This window comes from Uranotaenia lowii, chromosome 1 (genome assembly GCF_029784155.1).
Source record: "Uranotaenia lowii strain MFRU-FL chromosome 1, ASM2978415v1, whole genome shotgun sequence".
Classification (NCBI taxonomy): domain Eukaryota; kingdom Metazoa; phylum Arthropoda; class Insecta; order Diptera; family Culicidae; genus Uranotaenia; species Uranotaenia lowii.
The window spans coordinates 122,101,006-122,120,902 of NC_073691.1; the positions used below are offsets into that span (position 1 = coordinate 122,101,006).

General features: G+C 33.8%; 1 protein-coding gene across 1 annotated transcript in view; it reads right to left on the reverse strand.

Moving 5' to 3' along the window:
- LOC129739534 (titin) overlaps positions 1 to 19,897 on the reverse strand; it is a 513,907-nt gene that overhangs the window by 412,283 nt on the left and 81,727 nt on the right. The gene's annotated exons all lie outside the window — the stretch shown is intronic.

A 19,897-nucleotide genomic window follows, 5' to 3' on the forward strand; every position in this document is an offset into this window, starting at 1 on the left:
ACGGGGTCGGTTGGTTGGGTGAGAAAATTCAGGAACCCAAAAAAAGAACTGCTACTGAAAATCCGTTTCGGAACGTTAGAACGACGTCGAAGTGTAACTGGTGTTACGAGGCTTAATCCAATCGGGTCTAACTGGAAAAAAATCATAAATCAAGCGGCTGGAAAATCTCAGCTTTATTCGAACACCTACTTATACGTCGAGAAAGGAAAAAAACGTAACTATAATCTTCGGTATCGGCACGATTGAGTTAAGATTACAGTGGCTACAAAGGCATGTTCTACACCTTCAGGAATGAAATGGTAAGGTTTAGGTTTTGAGGAACTGTTTCTGTAGGCTTATTTACTCTTGAAATCGAAACAGAGAACAGTACGATTTACACAACACGCTGTCGTATTAAAGAAGCTTAGGGTAAATGATGTTGAGTGGAACTAGCCGAAATTTGGTCTTTAGCGGAACTTTTTACTTTTCCTAAGATTTAGGAAATGTTAAAAAAAAAACACTTCACGCAAGATCATTTTATACAAGCTTTGTAATTATTGCTAAAATTTATGAAATGAAATAATATTTTTAGCAGCTTGTGTGGATGTAAACAATGCACTTTGAACTAAATCCACTCAAATTTTCATTAAATTCTACCCAACGGTTAAAAAGTTAGAGCAAAATTATAGTATGGCAATTTCATCGTGGACACCCTTGTTGAGAAATTCGTTGAATTTTGAAACCGTTAGATAAAAAATTTCGTATAGATATTCAAACTTCTTATCTCAGACGTAAATCAGTGTTCTGTTTTTTTAAATAAAGAAATACATTTTTGGTTAAACAATCTAGATTTTACACTTCTTTCTTCGCTTATGCTTATTTGAATATATGCTGTGGTGGTATAAAATCAACTGATTCAGAAATAAAAACTGATTTCACATTTTATGGTAACAAATTGATGAAAAAGCTTATGATATTCTATATAAAATCCAAAAATATTGTCATATTTGCAAAAACAAATCCACAAGGGGGGGGGGGGGTGGGAGGAGGTCTCTCATATAAATGTAATAAGTCTTCATAATTCGAGAACTGATAAAGCAAATCAAACCAAACTTGGCATGGGTGGGTATTTGGGTGTGAGGAATGTTTCAAAAACTATTTGGAACCCCTCCCTCCTTCCAGTGAGGAGATAGAAAAAGGGAAGGGGCCTACATTACATTTTTTTACATAACTGGAGAACTAATCAAGCTAATGGAACCAAATTTGACATGGGAGGGTATTGGAGCTCGAGAAATGGTTCTATGATTATTTCAGACCCCCCCCCCCTTCCAGTAGAGATACAGGAAGGAAGTAGGGGGGGGCTTTCATAACTTTTTTATTGCAAAACTTGAAAACTCTTCGAGAAATTGGAACGAAATTTGGCTTGGAAGGGTATTTGGGTACGATGAATAGTTCCTCTCTCCTTCCAACGAGGAAATAGAAAGTGGGGAGGGGGCTCTTTTATAATTTTCAGCATTACTACAAAACTAATCAAGCAAATTAAACCAAACTTGGCGTGGGAAGGTATTTGATTTCGAGAAATGTTTCTATGATATGTTGAGAACCCTCCATTCTTCCAGTCGGAGAAGAAGGTTGCTTCTTTACAATTTTTTACATCACCCGAGAACTTACCCAGCAAATGGAACGAAACGTATCTAACAAATTGATCCAAATATGACATGGGAACAATCATACAATCGAGCTAATGGAACAGAATTTGGCATGAGAGTGTATTTAAATACACGGAATGTTTGATCATGATCCCCTCCTTTCAGGTAGGGGATAGGTAGAAAGAGATGCTCCGACACAAATTTTACAGCATAACCCGACGACTAATAAAGCAAACGAAACCAAATTTGACATGAGAGGGTATTCGAGCACAAGAAATGTTTTTTTCGGTGGCTTAGCACCTCTCCCTCCATTCAGTGGAACGATAAAAAGTGGGAAGAGAGTCACTCATACATTTTTATAATAATCGAGAAAATGAAACCAAATGTTATGTTAAGCATATTTGTGTACAGGCAATATTTCTTCGATGATTTGAGACCCCTTTTTCTTGCCAGAGGGGAGATATAAAGTGGGGAGAGGGTCACAATTTTTTTGAATAACTCGAGAACTTATCGAAAATGGAGCCATATATGACATGGGATCGTATTTGTATACAAGAAGTGTTTTTCTGATGTTATGAGACCCCCGTTCCTTCCATAATGGATCGGAATGGGGAAGGCAGTCACTCTCACAATTTAAATAATAATTCAAGAACGAATAGGTAGAATAAGTTTCCCGTGACATTGTTTTGTTACATAAAATGCTTCTTTGATAGTTTTGGTTTGAGACCCTCTCTATATCAAAGAGGGACGGCAAAGATTCCATATATAAAAAAAAATATTTTGGCATTAGCTTTAAACTTATGAAGCAGATAAATCATAAAAAGGATCAAAACACGGATTTAAAAATAAGTAATTAAGATTCCAAAATAAAAAAAAAGTTGCAATTTTATTTTGAAAAAACATTTTAATGATTTTGAAATTGAATTGAAAATTTTATGCAAACAAATGAAAAGTTAAATACTACAAATTTAAGTTAAGTACCACAAATTTCAATCATTTTTGGATGGTGTAGCAAAGCACACCAGGTCAGCTAGAATATGTATAAATGGATTTCTGTCTGTCTGTTTCCTATAGACTGGGAAACTACAGAACCGATTTATGTGAAATTTGGCGGATGGATGTATTGGAGGCCTGGGGAGGTTCCTACTATGGTTTGAGACCCCTCCCTCTCACAGGAAGGAGGGAAGGGGCCTCCTAACTAAAACACAAATTTTCGCATAACTCTAAGACCGATCAAGTAAATGGTATAAAATCTGGCGTGGCGTGAATCAAATTTGGCATGGAAGGGTATTTTGATATGAGGAATGTTTCTTTGATGTTTGGGCTACGCGCCACCGCCAGTCATCAATACTGTAGTGGTTTAATTTATCCAATTGTAAAAAAAACACAAAAAATAGCCAGACTCGAACCTGCGACAGCAGCGCGAGAGTTCTAAGCGCTACCACGACACCAATTCAACATGTAAATCAATGACCAAATTTAACTATGTACTGGATATCGTTTTTGTATTGATTTTGATTTTTTTTATTTGATTTAGAAATACGGAAAATATCATTGTGTCATAAGTATCCTAAGATAATTTACACTATGGAAGAAAGGCTCCAATCCCCTTATAAGTGTATTAAATCGGGGTTTTATTACATGTGTTTTGATTTGGGAAATCGCTTTTTACGCGCCATGTAAATAAAGGATTTTTTTTTACAAAGATCAATTGAAAATGAAGCAGATTTATAAAAAAAAATGCTCTCCTTTAAAAGACACATTCCAGCGGAAGCCACTGCATTTTCCGGTAACGGGAAGCTATCCAATAATGTTTCTTCCGATGACTTTTTCCCTTGATTTTTTTTTCTACCATCGATAATGCTACATTAGCGAGGGCAATGGAATGAAAGAAAATCGATTTACCCTATCCAAAATTTATCCCGTGTTAAACTTGACTCAATAAAGCGAAATAAAATACTTTTACACTCGTATTTGGCTTTCGACAGTCATGCGTTTGCTATTGTGGATTTATAAATGTGTAATTTTTTTTTTTCAAAAACGACATTCCCAAAAAGAAGGAAAAAAGTCGTAAGTAAATGTATTGAAGGAAAAAAACATCTATCGTCGGCTCGTTCCTACTCGAGCATGACGTGTAACTTTAATTTCAGGGAACCCTTTTTTCCATACACCGAGCTAAGGTTACCGAGCATGGATTTGTGCTGCCAAATGGGATGCTGGGTTGGAAACGTCAGAGCCAACCTTTGGGATCTCGGAGACGCAAGCCGAGAAGTAGGTATAAAGAAAAATATATCTCGGTAGCGCCTAGCGATAACGAGCATGGCAAATGGATGGGAAGACCCACCAATGTTACGCCAAATTGAAAATGAGATCACCGGAAAGAAAGTTTGTCCCCGTTCATCTGAAAATGGCTTGAGTGGGGGAATGATGGGCGTGGAATCAACGGGTGAACGCTCCGGTAAAGGTTAGTTTAATACCGCCTTAAAATAGCCATTTGAGCTGAGAGGTTGGAATTTTTCAAGTGTTAACAAATTGAAAAGTTTATGCTAGAGGAAAGTGAAAAATCACCATGAAATCGGGCTAACGAAGCTGAATTGGGAATTCTTGATTTTTTTTATTAAGCGTTGCACAAACGCTTGAAAAGATTTTCTTTTAATTTGAAAACCAGTCCTAACTTTAAACCAAAGCATGACTTAGGCACATATCTATGTAACTTTTAGTTTTTATTTACGGTAGAAGGTGAACAGTTCAATTACTTTAATCTAAATGAACGGTCAAAAATGAAAGTTCCGTGCAGCTTCTGCTGCTAGAAATGCCGTTCATAGTATACCTACAAATAAAACATCGTCTCGGTACACAATCCTTAACTCCGGCTTAACTTGTCTCAGGCAATTTTCAAAATTCTAGTTAATTTATCAAACCAAAACACCTGAGCCAATCCTTTCCTGGAGCTATTTGAACTGATTCTGAATCATAAATTTTACTACAGATGAGCCCAAATCTATGGGTCGAAATTTCCGGTTTAAGCGTTTTCTACTGCCTTCTCTCCGAGGAAAGCCCCTTCCGAACATTCCGAACATTACCACGGGATGGTATCAGCAGCTATTCGAGGAACGAATTGGAATCAAAATGACTTTATTTAATCCATCGCACGCCTAATCGCTTCTTCAGAAAATGAAAAAGTGTGCCCATAGAACATAAATCCTTCGGGGAATCACGTTTCGTTGAGAAATGTGTTAACACCAACCTCTTTCAATCGGAGAAGATTATGCTAAAGTAGGTATAGGAACGACCAAAATATACCTCTTGATGAAGACAAGGCCGCCCACAGTACCTCGTTCACAATGTCTTGACAACAAGACAAGTTAAGTGGTTGATAAACGGTCTACAGTGTGACTTGTAATTCGAGATGCTTTTCCCTGGCCCGAGATGAAGGGCTAGCTTTTCGTAGAGCATTTCTGTTCACTAAGATGTGAACTAACTCTCTATATCAAGCTGTGAGAAATAACAGCAGCAACGATATATAAGAATGAAGATCAATAAAATCGTGAATTCAATCGTTTTGCCCTATCAGAACTGATTAATAAAATAATTTTTTCATCTGATAGCAATGTGAACGTGTAACCATTCGATCGTCCTGCGAATAATGAAATTGAATCACATATTTTAAAATGACAAAAATCATGCATCTTTGTTTAAAAAATAAAAAAAATGTCATAACTGAAGACCATTTCCTGTACTATAAATTGGCGACTGAATTTATAGTGTAGAAAATATTTTATGGGGAATTTGTCACAAAATCAAAATCCTAAAAATAAGAAGCAATAGCTCGTCGGACCCATGCCCAAAAAGGCAAAAATTACAATTGAAGAAATTTCGAAGTTTGAAAAAGCAAACATTAGAAATAGCTTGAAAAGAAATGTATATAGATTAGACCGCTGCAAAAAATGATTTTTTGTTCCCATATGGTTTTTCGATGCCTTTTGGGTCACCAAGCATCAGTGTAAAATTTGAGATGATTTGGTTGACTCCCGAGTAAGCGTAATGCGTTTCAATTTTGTATGGAAGAAGAAATTTTTGCACATTAAATCATCCAGAAAATTCAAATAAACTTGAAATGAAGTCGGTGTTTCATTTTTGGTTTTGACTATTCTTTAGCTTCATTTTTTGCTAACATGACAAGCAGCTAAGAATATCATGAAAAAAGTTATTACCGTTTCAAAATAAAAAAATCTGAATCTATTAAAAAGTATTAAAAAATAGCAAACTTTGCTTGCTAGAGCTTTTAATAATTTCATGAAATGTTTTTTCCAATGTTATACAAATCAATAAATTTGCTGGCTATGCAAAGCAGTTTTTTGAGATTTTTTTAACTCATCCTACGGTTTCACAGCTTTCAAACAAGCAGTCAAAAACGCTAAAATTAAAAAAAAAATAATTTTGAAAACAAAAATTTCGTATAAAACCGAATATCTTTCCTGGGGTAAAAGTTAGGTTTGTGGTTTGTTTACATGAATTGTACTGCAAGAATCAAAAAACATTTTTCATTCAAAGTTTTTTTTTGTAACTTTCAGTACAGCTCTGGCGATTTTTGAATGAAAAATTTTGATTTCCCATGCAAAATTCCATACAAAACCTGGTAAAAGTTACCATTTTGATTATATCACAATTTCTCGATATAAATCTTATTACAGTCTATTCCAAATGTCTAATAAAAACAATTTGAAAATTAATTTTCTAGGTCTTTAAGTTTTTGCCAAAACATTCACTTGCAAAATTTATGATACAATTTGATCGTGCACAAAACTTTTCATATTAACTGATATGAAATTGCTTTTAAGCAATAAATGGAGTTGATATAACTTAATTGGAAAAACCTAATATTTACTCAGCTAAAAATTGGCAAGCAAATTTATTAACCAATGAATTCTGTTTATTGTATGCTTACCGATAGTGATGATTGTCAATAAATTTTTCAAGTAACATTTTTAATTCTATTTCAGCTTACAGGGGAAGTGGTGTTTCGAAATTCAAATTTAGCTTAAAATAATAACAATACCAAAAATATACAATAAATATGGAAATGGATTTAAAACATAATTTTCTAACTCATAATTATCAAACAAACTCAAAAAATAAAAATTACTGATAAAATTAATGGAAACTTCCAAAGCAAACCACAATGGAAGTTTCAAATCGATAATATTTTCGGTAAGTAATTAAAAAATTTTCTTAAATGTTGTTTCTTATTCTGAACTAGAAATTTGCTTCAGAATTGTTTCAAAGCAGCCTAGCTTTAAAGTTTGAAATAAATATTCTCAAAACACAAATTTAGAAAAAAAAATTGAACTCTAAAATAAATGTCAGATTAGTTTAAAAATTAACTTTGATTTATCGTTAGGAAAATTATATTAATTTTTATATATTATTCATCCTCATCTACATTTCTTTTTTTATTTTCAACTGTAGGGTTTATTGAAAAATGTTGCTATAGTGTTTTGAATTTGAAAAAAATGTGAATTTTCGATTAAGAAAATATTTAAGGTGTATGATTTTAGAACATCAGAAATAAAGAATTGAAAACTATGGACAAACTTGTCAAAAATATTTCTAAAAATTTAATAAATTTGATTTTAAAATTCGGTTAATTTATTTAAAAATTGAAAAAAACTTTTGGTACTATTTAATTCGGTAAATTCATTTGAACATCAAAATGAAATATGACGATTGAAAAGACAAGTTTTTTTTACCAATTTTTTCAATAAACACGTCTAACCATTATAAAAACTTATTTAAAGAATTTAATGATAGCTCAAGGGAGAAGCAACTTGATGCTTATGTTTTAATGATTGATTTTGGTTGATTTAAGCGTCCTGAGCACGAATCAAATTTTGACTATCACATTTAGTTTTGGTGATAAGAAGTTCTAAAATGTGTCGGTTTTTAGTGAAATCAATCAATGACCGATGATTGTCAAACCTACAATTAAGAAAAAGTCTGATTCTGATTTAGTTGATAATACTTCAATTAATCAAATTTGTTTTAATGATGATACATGATCAGAAAAAGGAAAATTCAACAGTTTTTCTCTTAATTTAAAAAAAATATGATAAGGTACAGCAAGCAAATTGATGACATCTGATGAAAATGCTTCTGAATAAAATTATACCCACGATTTTGATAATCTTGAAATATACTTCTTCGTAAATAAGTAGAGACGTAGAATATCATATTATTTTTAAGTTCCATATTACTTGAAAAAGGTCATTCAAATACCTCACATTCTTTTATTTTTTTCAATAATTCCTTTTTTTTCGACTCTGATATAAAATGTAGAGACATAATTCATGCAAGAAGTAGCCGAAAGTAGGGTTTTTTTGCGAGCTTCGTAAATTTATGCCGAGTTAGATAATAACGTCGAATCAAGTTCTTAAAAGAAGGAGCAAAATACCCTTAAGAATCAAGATTGTCAATCTGAAAAGCAGGTTGTTGTTGTTTTTCTTCCAATTTAAAACAATGTCGAATTAAGAATGTACTTTTAATCATTAAAATAGACACTTATGTTACTGTCCAAAAGTTTGGGATCACCCCCTTTTAGTATGGTGTATCGGCCAAAAGTTTGGGATTATTGTTTTAAAAACATGCTTAGGAATTGTTGTTGATAATCATAAAAAAAAATACGTGAAATTAATTGTTTAATTAAAGTTCACAATTATGATTCTGAAATTTTTATGATTATCACTTTTAAATATAATTTTTAAATGAATTTATGAAAAAACAACAATTCCTAAGCTTACAAACGAACCCTTCAGTTCTGGAATACGATGTTAGAAGAGAAAAATATGAATAAAATAAATTTGCATGTTTTTAAAACAATAATCCCAAACTTTTGGCCGATACACCATACTAAGGGTTAGAATCCCAAACTTTTGGACGATATCATAAGTGTCTATCTGTTGTCTCCTTAGCCGATGTCCGCGAGTTCGAGCCCAAGAGTAAACATCGAACACAGTTGTACCGCATAAGTTTTTCAATAACGATCCGCCAACTGTAACGTTGATAAAGTCGCGAATGCCATAAAGATGGTAAAACGACTATAATCGAAACAAAAAAAAGTGTCTATTTTAATAATTAAAAGTACATTCTTAATTCGACATTGTTTTAAATTTTAAAAAACAACAACAACCTGTTTTTTCAGATTGACAAACTTGATTCTTAAGAACTTCTGAAAGAATTAGATAAATTTGGATGTTTTTAAAAGAATGAGTTTTTTGAAAATGTTCTAACTTTAGGTTAAGTTTAAGGAACAAAACTAAACATTTTTTTCTAGGCAAGCTACCTTCGAAATAGCTATTGCTCATTATCTTTCGCATGAGATCAGAAGATTTGCAATATGTTCTAAGACGGCTCAGATATGAGCGATCAAAATTTGCATGTTTTTTAGCGGGTGATCCCAAACTTTTGGCTAGCAGTGTATATTTATTCAACATTTTGAATCGGATTTATTATTGCGTATAAGGCCTGAACAAATATCAAATTATTTTTCGATAGTTTTGAACAGCTTGAAGGGGGAAATAAATAAAGATTATAGTATTTTTAGAAAAATTAGATAATCTTATACATAAAAATGGAAGCGATTTCTTTGTAACACCATCACGTTTAAACGGTAGGTCGAAGAGATGGTTTGTATAATAATTTCAAGAATCTAGGGCAAAAAAGAATTTCTTTTATAGGACCTACAATATACAACGCTTTACCTACTGAAATAAAGACCATCAACAACCGTTCCATGTTTAAAGTCAAAGTAGTACAGTTATTAAAAGAAAAATTGAATCGTTAAAAAAGTCGATCAACAACCAGTTTTTTTGAATCAAATTTTGTTTGTTTTTGTAGCATCGTAGTTTTCTTTTGTCGTATTTTTAACTATTAATAAGTAAACTTAAGTAAATCTAGCATAATATTTAATTAGTTAACATTATTAAAAAAAAGAAATGGATCTCTTTAAAGGAAATTTTCTTCCATTGAGATCCTTATCGTAATCTTGTTTAATTATAGCATACATTTCCTCGCAGTAAATAATAAACTTTTGTGTTCTCAGCATGATTAAAATTTTGTTCGCGTTGAAGTTTCTTTGTTTTGCTACCAGACGTGCTGAGAACAGTAGCGTCCATTACCAGGGGGCTCAATTGAGCCTTTTGGTGTGGGGGAGTGTGGTGGGCCGCTACAAAAAAAAAACATTAATCTCACTTTTTACGGAAGGGGGGGTCCTCATACAAAATCAACTTTATATAGGACACAATCTGACTTTTTTTTACGATTTTCTTGAAAATCGTTTCGCGAACACGATTAAGTTTAGAACGTGTAGATGAAATAAAACATTTATTACGATTTATTTATTTATGGGTAAACCTAAGTTTACCGGGTCATCTAGTTTAGCAGAGTATTCAAATCATCCCAAGGGAAAATATCCGTGAGCTTTTTCTGGCCTAACTAAGATGAATGTAATTCTCAAAAGGAGTATTTCCTAAGGATTCCATTGCAAGTCTTGTTTCTCTGGAAAAATTTCACGACATAACCAGTAAAGCGCTATAAAATCAGCCTCTTGAATGATGAAGAAGGCAAGGGCGATGTAGAAGACGATGATGCGCATTCACTGATAACATCCTCCATTGAATGTATTACTATTTATTCATCAACAGCAACATGAAAGAGTACAACGAATAGGATGTAGTAAATTTAATTTCTACGGTTAGTCCGCCCCTCGAAGGCCTTCAGCAGCAGGACAAGTGATGCCCAATTGTTCGGCCATCATCATCACCATCGGCAGCATCTCTCAGCGGGACGAATCTGGCTAAAGTCGTTCTTCCACCTGACGACGATGGTTTTGGCTTGGTTGTAAGACCATATTTTCTGTCATCAGACAGAGGTGGGCCCTTGCTATCTTCATGTTAAACCCACCCATCTACGTTGCTCTCCTCTGCCAGCAACATCACCTCGAACTTCCGCCATTCAAGGCACTCAACACTGTGTGTAACCTTTCTGTGATGGCGCTCCTGATGCCGACACGATATAATTTGACTTTTGGGTGTTGTATCTTGGCCTCATCTTTCATTCTTTCTTGACGAAAGAAATGGCTGAATGGTGTGGTGAAACCTTCAACGACGGCAGATCCCAAACAAAATTCCGCCGCGCACCGGTGTGTCCTCTCAGATAATTAATGTGAAAAATGATAAGCCACATAAATTCGTGATAATCGGCGGGCGGCGATGTGGCACGTGGTCAAACCATAGCCGTTAATCGTTTATCATTGCACACGAAATGGATTTTTAAAATTCCACTGTTTGTGCATAATAAACTAACCGTAAACAGTGTCATTAACGCTGACTGGGCTCAGGTGTGTGTTGAAATATGAATATACAGTTTAACTTCGGTTATCGCCATGCCTAATGGGAGGTTTCGTTGGCCTCCGTCGATGGCGATGCAACCCGCTCTTTTCGATTCAATTAATTCCAAAAAGCACACATTGCTCGTGTCAAAGTACCCAACAGCTCTTCAATGCGGTATGGTTCAGCCTTACTCTATTCAGGGTTGGATGGCTTTTCAAAAGGCGAAAACTAAACAAAAATTCAACCATGTCTTTTAAGTATATGTGTGTCATTGAACGTTTGAAATTCATAAATATATTTAGTTTTTCAAAAGTGCAAAGACGAGTATCTAGATATATTTTCACGCACTTCAGTAAAACTTTTACCTCAACGGGGTGAGATAAACTTGGCATAGTGCACAACTTGGCATAGTGCTACTGAGTATTCCGATTATCGACAGAATAAAAATGCTGTCATAACAGTTGGCGGCAAAGAAAAAGGAGAAAGAGGAAGGTGAGAAAGGGGAAAAAGGAGAAGGAGGAAAAAGGAGAGAGAGGATAAGGAGAAAGACCAAAATTAAGAAAGAGGAAAAATGGTGAGATGTATAAGTACATGAGCACAGCCAACCCCTCTTCTGCAGAATGGTCTAAAAACTGCATACATTAGAGGAAACACCCTCATGGATCGTCTAGTAGGGTAAAACTGTACAAAACGCACCAGCTAAGCATAATTGCTATTTATAGCGAAACCAATCATTTAAGAACCAAATTGAAAGTTGACGACGATTCAAGGATGAAAGTTACGTATTATCGAAAAGAAAAAATATGATAAAAACTCGATTTTGACTATATTTTTGTAAAAAAAACTAAAACAGCAAGAAAACTAACCGCGGGGTAGAATGCCAAAACTAGTGGACAGAACGCACCAAACAGGAAGGGTGGTAAGAAATAGAACAATGATTATACGGAATGTAATTATTGAAACACCAAATGTTTAATTACATGTTCATCGTATTTTTGTAAATTACCATTCTTTGGCTAAAAATCATTTAGTATTGCTAAACTCATCGAAAATTTCGCTTTTCAAAATACACTTTTTAATATCCTTATAAATAAAACGCCTTCAAGTAGGCAACGAAATTCATTTTTTTGAATGATATGGTGATATCGCGGCAAACATGGCGGCCGATAATTTTTTCGAATCGAATATTGGTGCACCGCTTTAACTCGAAAAAGGACGAAATTTGTTATAATTATGTATTGTTATCGTAATTAGGGAGTCAGCAAATAGAAAGAATGGCATTTGGTTTTGACATTCGGGTTTTCTCAAAAGTTAACAGCATTCAAAATTTGAGCGCAAAACACGTGGTCTTGTGGGCATTCTGCCCCAATTTTCAAATGATTGATTTTTGATAAAATTTGTAGAAGTTAATAAAATACAACAAATCCGTTATCTGATACCTTATTCGTACCTATCGGGAGAAAGCAAGAGAGCGTAAGATTTTGCTCTCATAGACTACAAATCGTTACCAGCGACCCAGTGATAATATTTTCCAGTTCTCTCATTGGTCAATTCCCATTTGATTTTTAGCCATCTAAATGCATTGCTGGTTGCAAAGAGAACATGACGATGATTTTCTCACATGAAGCTCATGCGGGGGCAAAATCACTTCAAAATTTACAAACATGGCGGACTTTCTAATATATCCAATTTAAACTGACTTTAGACGACATTTTATACGTTCTTTTCAATATGCAGTTGCAATTGTGATTCGCAACACCATTTTAAATGACTTAAGTTATCAGAAATGATACGTTTTCATGTTTTCTGGCAATGATCTTCACGATACTTTACCATCCTTGTGGCATTCGTATAAAGCATCTAATGATCGATTTCTAAAAATTATACAAGAAATTGAAGCTCTAAAATGTCATAAAAAATACAAATTTTGAATTTGATGAGCTTATGTTAGGCTTTGCAGATGGTATTAAAAAAAGGCGGGACATTTTGAGTAAAAAAGGAAGACATTTGAAAATGTGTTCATGTCATGTCATGATTCATGGGAAGAATATGTTTTTCATCCACAAATCAGTCTAAAAATGTCTGACAAAAGTAATTACGAAAAAACTGGAATGAATAATTCATTTGTGTTATGAAATAAGAATATCACGATATAATTTTGAATTTTTTATTTAAATAGATTTACTGGTTGTTGAATACACTAATTGATTTTTAAATGGAAACATTCATCCAAAATTGTATAGAAATTGCATTTTTAGGTTCATGCCTGGAATTTTATACCTCGCGTAACATTTTATCCCATCGACAGAACTTTTTACAAACTTCAGGCATGTTTGTTTTATATTTAAAAAACCACTCTGCAAAGTTTCAATAATAGGCGTTGCGTAATTTCTAATATATTGCAGTTTTAATGGCGAAAGTTCAAAAAGTTCGATTTTTGTTGAGTTTTTGAGAAATAATATAGTAATAGTTGATTTATCTCATGCAAAAAGTCTGACGACAAAATGTCATCAGTGTAATAAGTTATGGATGCTCAAAGTCGAAGTGCTTCTTATTTCTATACAATTACACTAGTTTAGAAAATTTAAAGAAACACGTGAACTTTATTGACCGACCAGTTTTTTTAATGTACAGTCGGGCGCTGAATCCGAAAATGAAATTCAAAAACAATCTCAGTAGAACCGTTTTTGAGTTATGCTCCAAACATGAAATTGTGAAAAATTAATAAAGTACTTGTACTTAGATTCAAATATCTCGGACTGCATGACTTAAATTTGAAATTATTGTATTGTTGATAATAGTGACTTTATGATAGAAAAAATTATAGAACACGCTTTCTTTTAGATTTTTTTTGTATCAGTGAAAAATTTAGATGCGATGGTAACTTTTAAAAATTAGATTTTCTATTGACATTGACATTTAATGTCAGTTAAAAACGAAGATTTCATAATCACTTCAAAATTGAAGAAGTTATCGTTACTTCACCATAACAGTAATTTCAGCATTTTTGAATAATTTAACGAACCGCAGTGTACTAATCATAGTATAGGAAGAATTAAACATGGTAGATCTCTCTCGCTCCAAGTCAAAATTAATAACCCGAAGGTCACGTGCCAAATTTCAGAAAGATTCGACCATGGAAAGGGGTTGTTGAAGTCTCAAACGTGAATAGGATTTTAAGGTATTTTGCACGGGAGGAACAAAAAATACTGGCTTTTCATAAAAAAAAAACTTTTTTCTTCACTATCCGTTTGCTTATTATGAATGGTTTTCGTAAAGCTTAAATTAGGACAAATATTTCACTCAAAGACTGCATTTTTTGGAATTTCATTTTTCAATTCAGCGCTCGATTTCACACTAAAAGTGATCTTCAGTTTACTTAGTTCAATAATGCTTATGCTTATGCTTATGCTTATGATACATACACAGCCAGATCTTGTCAGCATCCCGGTGAATAGTAAAAGTACATTTACTATTCATCTTAACTAGGCCGGGCCCACTGTGCAGTATTGAACGCAGAGACAACTGGAACACAAGGAGGAAGGAACGTGGACAACAGTACCATACGTTCCCGTGATAGGACAGTTCTTACGTTGGGAGCTCATCTGCTAAATAATAGTGAGCTCCTAGATGTCGGTTCTGGATTATTCTTCCTTATTTGGCTGGAAATGAGGTTATTTCACACAGAAATCCAAAATCCAATGGAAACTTTTTTAATTTTTCGAGTTTTAAAAAAACAAAACTTTTACTAATATTTCTATTATTTGTAGAACCTTAAAATTTTGGATTTCTGTGCACCACATTTCTGGTCATCGACCTTGGATATAGCGCCATTGCTCGCTCTTGAAAAGAAATTTAGATAAAAAAGAAAGAACGTGATTAAAACCTCCATGAAATCTTTTCAAAACAATGCGTTCAAAAGACTTCATGGGAAAACACAATAGTATTGAACATGCTTACCTTTTCTATATGGTTTGTCAAAAATATTATACCACCAAATACAACGAATATACGATTTGTAGAATAGGAAAATTTACCTTATAGCAAACATTTATAACCGTTTAAGCGCAAAACGCAGAAAGTTCTAAAACTGTTGATTTTACTTGGCACACTTCTGGTTCGTTCATAGTTTTTTTAAAAATTGTTTATTTATTATTTGAAACTCCTTGATTAAAAACTAATTAATATCACATCGAATATGAATTCGTTAAAAAGTTTAAGAAAATTGTTCCACATTTAAATTTTTCGTGTTCAAGTTAGAACGTGTAAGCAAAAATTTACATTCCATCGCAGCAGTCTAAAAATGAATGCAAAAGCAACCAGGTAGAAAAAAAAACCACAAACCCGCTCCTTAAAATTGCTTTAACCAATTTTTCAACTTCATGTCGTCTTATATATTTTTTAAATGATATTTACCAAATTCAAATATGTACTTAGCTTTTCATCCGTTGTGGGAATTTTTCGGAGTTATACTCCCGATCTCTGATCCAAATTCTCGTTCGCTTTCCTCGTCCTCTCAGCTAGGCTTACGTGTTTCTAAACCATTTAATCTCCTTAAAATGGCTAAATTCCCTGATTTTTCAACACTCATTCCACAAAATAAACATTTCCAGCAAACTCCATTTCAAACGCATTTAACAAGTGCAAAATTGAAGTTCGGAGCATATGCAAATCATGTCCTTTTTCATTCGAACTCAAATTTATTTTCACTGTCAAATACTTGGAGCTAGCAAAGAGTAGTACGGCGCTGCAGAAAACTATCTTTGTTTTTTTTTAAAATTCTGACGAATTGTTCAATTTAACACTTTTTAAAAGCATATTTCTTTCACCAGCCCCCAACTTTGCCAATTGCCATTTTTTGTTTCTTCTCAATTGGCAATTCACTTTGCGATTTTTCTTGGCTTTGTGATGACTTCAGCACATGCACCAAAAGCACCAATTACCTATATCCTGATCTCTCCTCGGAATTGGAGCACAAACGAGAAATAAAAGGAACGATATCTCTAGTTATTGAAAAAACAACTTTTAGGCATAAAATATTTTCCTAAGCCAGGAACAAGAGCAAAAAACCGAACGCGCGACCGATCTTCAGTTTACTTAGTTCAATAATTCTATAAACAAGTGTTATGAACGGGACAGTATAGGGGAGAGTGGGGATACTTGATCCCCTTTTCTTATTTTCACCATATCTTTCTGGAAAAATTTAGCAACTCGCAGTCTTAGACATTTTCTGACAGCTTGTAACTTCAAGTTTCTATGCTCCAAAAATTAGATCGATACTTGAACCCGTTGATGAACTAGAAGCATTTTCGTGGGAGTAAAAAAATTGTGATTTTTCTGAAGTTAGGGGAGACTTGATCCCCTATTGAAGGAGACTTGATAAAAAAAGATTTTCAAGTTACATTTTGTGAAATTTTTCAAACAAAGTTCAATTACTCAAACAATTATTTTGTTAAAAAATTTTAAACTACAAGCATTGTTATTTTGATCATTTTGGCTTATTTTTCTAGAACATTTGATCTTTGTAAGACATTCCAGTTTCGAGATATAGCTAAGGAATCAAGTATCCCCAGGGATCAAGTATCCTCATTCTCCCCTATCTATATATCCACACGATTTCGAAATGATTTAATCTTAGTAAGGGTTGTTTTACTACAACACTACGCATTAAAGTGTTAAGTTTTTGAGCCGCTATGGTTATTCAACTTTGGAAAAATATTCCATAAGAACATAAGTTGTGAACATTTGTGATTTTTGTGGTTATAAATGTGATGTTTGTGGTTAAATGGAATGAAATAAGACAAGAAGCGGGATGATCAGTACATTAGTAACAATCATCCCGTTTCAAAAAATAATTGAAAAAAGCTGTGATACAAAACATCTATCACAATTTTGAATACCATTTCTGAGTCTGTATTAAAGAACTGAATACAAATAATGTTGACACGATTCTGATGATGATCTCGTAGTAACGACAAAGAAAAATTAATACATTACATTTGCTGGCCTGGATATTTAAACTCAACAAGGAACTGCTGGCGATTTCGATAATGATGATGATGATGATGATGCTATCGATGATGGCGAGAACGTTAATGATCTTCACGATGGAAGCTGGCGATTACGAGGATAAACCGGGCGAACCAAGAGAAAGTCAATTGAGTGCGCTCTGTTAAAGTTTTTTTTTTATTACTGCTTCCCCGGAGATGGAGAGTTCCCACAGTTCAAGTTCCGGATCAATCGGGCGCGAATCGATAATGGCCAGATTGCGCCATATTTTTATGTGTTTTTGGTTGGGATTTTTTTTTCTTATTCTCGCCCCTCGTGCATTGACTAGTGGCTGCTGCTGGTTCATTCAGACGTTGCCGAGCGTAAGTAATGAGCAAATTTGTAATGATGTTCCAGCGCCATATTGCCGCAATTGAAGGGTTCACCTATTTGGAAAGTGGTCATTAAAATGGTAATCGACGATTTTCCTCCATCGGCGTACAAGAGAGTTTTAACATGAGTATGCACTACTTTAGAGTGCAGCTCCCGGAAATATTTATGGCGTTTTAAACCTTGTACCTACTCGGTAAATTATTCGAATCTGAAGTACTTTGAAGTGTTCGGTAATTAAACATTTATGCCAGCGCTTTGCCAGGTTGTTGGTTTTATTTTATAGCTCATTAAGTTTGTTTCGAATTGACAAATAGATCAACGTCGAGCGAACTGTTTCTTCAATTTTCAATGAAACGTTTGGAAATTGTAGTTCTCAAGCATTTGATCTCAAACTGGAGTTATGTATAAAGAATGCAAGTACAGCAAAACCCCGCTTGTCCGAGAAAGTCGGGGAAAGGCTACCTCGGATAAGTGAAATCTCGAATTACAAGAAATACATGGAAAACTCTAGGCTTTTGTTTGGTTTTGCATATCATCCGAAACATAGAACAGTAAATGCATCAATCTTTTATGGGCCAAGTTCTACTGTATAATTTCTAATAACTAGTGGTCAGCATCGCTTACCGGAAAGTTATCGGGAGTAATTAGTTACTAGCTCGGCCAAAGCTTTTAACACTAAACGTACCGGAGGCGGTCAAATGACGGTTTTTGAACTTTAAACGATGATTACGCCTTATATAATTGTTTTTTCGCAAATTTAATGGCAGGACTATTTTTGTTTTTGAAATGCAAGTATTTTTGCGTTTTTAAATTTTTTTTAAGTGTTACGGTTTTCGAATAACGTATGTGGTATACCTATTCATACCGCGAGCGGTCAAATGACGGCAAACACCGTTTTCGCTAAAACTCCCTTGTTTCTCAACCGATTTCTACCAAATTTATAGTTTTGAAAAGCTTATAATTCGACTCAAATATAGTTCTCAGACAACTTTCAGCTATAATCAATAACTTTAAAGTTATTTACAGTACAAGAAAAATTTTATGAAAAAACATGCTTCAGGACAAAGGTTGTAAATCAGTTATTAAGTGCTCGAAAAAAATTTCACTTAGTGCCTGAGAAAGCTGAAGTTAGAAGCTATATGTTGCACATATGGAATTTTTTTTTTTAAATTTTCCAAGATCATGGCCACAAAAAATGTAAAAAAGTTGTGTAAAACCCGTACTATTCAATCGATCAACCGCCAAAGCTGTTCCTGTTTCAGTAGAAAATTTTGAAAAAGTGAATTGAAAAGTAGACGTAATTTGTCACATTTTGGCATCTTTAGATTTTTAAAATACTAAATACATAATTTATGACGACTTTTCAAAGGTAGCTGTTTTTCGAACTTTTTATCAATTTGGATTTTCTAAGACAATTCCTACACCTAAGCTCAGCTTTGCACTGGATTTTGAGTACGTTAACGTAAGGTTTAAGCAATAAAACTATATGCAAAAGAAAGCTTATTTCATACCGGTTCTAGTGGTGTAACTGCATTGGCGGTGCAATGCTTGGCAAAAATATGATAAATAAAACAGTGAACTAGTTTCTGAATTTTGAGAAGTCAGCTCAAATTCTTGCTTGGCAGACGGGCGCAGTGGGTGGTAATATCTCAAAGCTATTTTGCACACGAAGACGGGTGAAAGGAAACGAAAAAACAAACGAGCATTCGCTCAAATTTTCTGGTTTTACTTTCAGAAATATATTTACTATATTTTTGTAAAGCATTGCACCGCCAATGCAGTTACATCACTAGAACCGGCATGAAATTTGCTTTCTTTTGCATATAGTTTTATTGCCTAAACTATACGTTAACGTACTCAAAATCCAGTGCAAAGCTGAATTTGGGTGTAGGGATTGTCTCAGAAAATCCAGATTCATAAAAAGTTCGCAAAACAACTACCTTTGAAAAGCCGTCAAAAATTATGTATCTAGTATTTTAAAAATCTAAAGATGCCAAAATGTGACAAATTACGTCTACTTTTCAATTCACTTTTTCAAAATTTTCTACTGTAACAGGAACAGCTTTGGCAGTTGATTGATTGAAAAGTACGGGTTTTACACAACTTTTTTACATTTTTTGTGGCCATGATCTTAGAAAATTTTAAAAAAAAAATTCCATATGTGCAACATATAGCTTCTAACTTCAGCTTTCTCAGGCACTAAGTGAAATTTTTTTCGAGCACTTAATAACTGATTTACAACCTTTGTCCTGAAGCATGTTTTTTCATAAAATTTTTCTTGTACTGTAAATAACTTTAAAGTTATTGATTATAGCTGAAAATTGTCTGAGAAACATATTTGAGTCGAATTATAAGCTTTTCAAAACTATAAATTTGGTAGAAATCGGTTGAGAAACAAGGGAGTTTTAGCGAAAACGGTGTTTGCCGTCATTTGACCGCTCGCGGTATGAATAGGTATATACAAAGTGTCGGTATGTTTAGTGTTAAACTAACGTGGACACC